We start from the raw sequence: 2009 nt of genomic DNA, 5'->3' as shown, positions 1-2009 counted from the left end.
TAGTCATTTGGTTTTGTATTTTATATAGGATTAGTTTAATTTAAAATAAAATAATTACTCTTGCATGAGGAGTTGGCTAAATTTAGAGACTCTGTTGAGGGTTGAGTGTTTGAGTGTTGAGTGAAGTCGAGTTAAGTGATAGACAATTTTTAGTGTGTGGTTGCATGTCAAGATATTTTAGGCAAGTCATTAGTTGGAAAAGGATAAATACCCTTCACACGGTTCATTATAAGTATCAAGTTTTTTGTGATGTTTTATATATGAATTCATGGTTTTGCTCCTTCCCCTTTAACTAATAAACCCTTTTTTCTAAAGATTTAAAAAATTAATTCAAAATTAATTTTTTTCTAAAACTATGTTTAAGTCGTTTAATCTGTAAATTTTAAGATGTTTTATGGAATTTAGAGTATTAAATTTATTTATACATTTTAAATAACAAAAAATCACAATCTTACTTAAAATTGTATTATCAAATTTGGAAAGGAAAACTATTTAATCTGACTTAAAATAAGGAAGAAAATTCCCAAATAAAAACAAATACAGTATTCCTTTCAAATTTACTCAAACAAGATTGTTATTATAGAACTTCAATCAACAACAGAAGCTCAGAACCTCCAAAAGACGAAATCGCGGGGGAACTCGCACAACGCTCTTATGAATCTCAACCTCAGTAAAAAGACAAGACAAGATTTGACTAAGAAGTCTTATTATGTTCACATGGATAGAAAACTATTTGAACTCAACGCTAGTGAAGAAGGTTTGGCTAAATCTCCAGTTAGCAGGAACTGCATCGTTGAAAGTAAGTGTTTTTCCATCGCTGATCTTTATCATGAAGGAGAGTGCCTTCCCTCTGAGGTTGCCAACACTGCTTAGCCAATTGGCCCCCAGTTTTTCTGCATCAGTTGCCAATCAAGAAAGTCAGCTGATTTTACCAACACGCCTCTCAAGTACCCGCTCCCACCAATGTTTGTGATGACCAACAGATTGAAGTAGGAATTCCCTTTCATTGTAAACCTCACTCCTCCATTCCTTAGGCATGGCATCGTTTTGTAAAATACAGGAACAATTCCTGCTTTGTAGGGGACAATGGTGAGGTTTGCAAGCATTGACAGGTCAAAGTGATGCCTACGAGGGTTGCACCATCCAGCTCCATAGGGAGGACACAAGTTGGTAGCAGTGACTGTAATTCTCCTTCCACCTGGAAGGCACCAAGCTGGATCAGATTTCGCATCACACACCAAGTGAAAGCAAGACCCGCGGGCCTCCCCTCCTTTGAAAAGGGCACCGCTCAGTGCTGTGTTCCTTATCCCATACCCACCTGCATACATATTGACGTAGCCGCAAGCTCCTCTTGCCATGTGACACCATCAATGATAAAAAAAACTAGGTTTTATATATAGTTAGATTTGTGGTAGAATACTACCCTTCTCATTCAAGTTGTAACGCTGGCTTCGTAAATATACCAACTTAATCGTCATCAACTAGCTAGCCCTCACTAGCTAGCCCCAGTTTCCATTGTCTTAGTGGGAATGCTATCAACAATAATTTATCCACTTTTATAAATTTCTTATTCAAATGGCAAGTTTGACCAGTTCAAAGCCACTAATCATACATGTTTCTTCTCTCTTTTAATATTCACTAAATGATACTCAAAGAATGGAGAATTTTGAAATATTAATGGTAAATATTATTCTAAATATAATTGTTTCATAGGTTTATAGGTTCATATAACTCTTAAATTTTTGTAATGTAAATAGATTTTTTTTCCATCATGGTCACCTATAGAGAAGGTTCAATCTCTTAAATTTAAGTGTTAAAAAAATTAATGTACAAAGTGTTTTTCAATTATAGTCACCCATATGGAAGGCTCAATTTAAAATAAGCATATCTTTCCACTTAATTAATATATATTTGTATTTAAAATTTAAGTGTAATTAATTTTTCATATATAATAAAATTATATATATATATATATATATATATATATATATATATATATAATAAAATTA

The 2009-nt window shown here is 33.2% G+C and overlaps 1 pseudogene; it reads right to left on the bottom strand.

Moving 5' to 3' along the window:
• Positions 1 to 869: 869 nt before the first annotated feature.
• Positions 870 to 1358, bottom strand: LOC149149611 (expansin-A15 pseudogene; annotated as a pseudogene).
• Between the last annotated feature and the right edge of the window lie 651 nt (positions 1359 to 2009).

This window comes from Pinus tabuliformis, chromosome 9 (genome assembly GCF_031772625.1).
Source record: "Pinus tabuliformis cultivar Carrire ecotype Pingquan chromosome 9, CPIR1, whole genome shotgun sequence".
NCBI classification, from domain to species: Eukaryota; Viridiplantae; Streptophyta; class Pinopsida; order Pinales; family Pinaceae; genus Pinus; species Pinus tabuliformis.
Note: the sequence above shows the minus strand (reverse complement) of the source record. Positions and strands in the feature narration are given on the sequence as shown.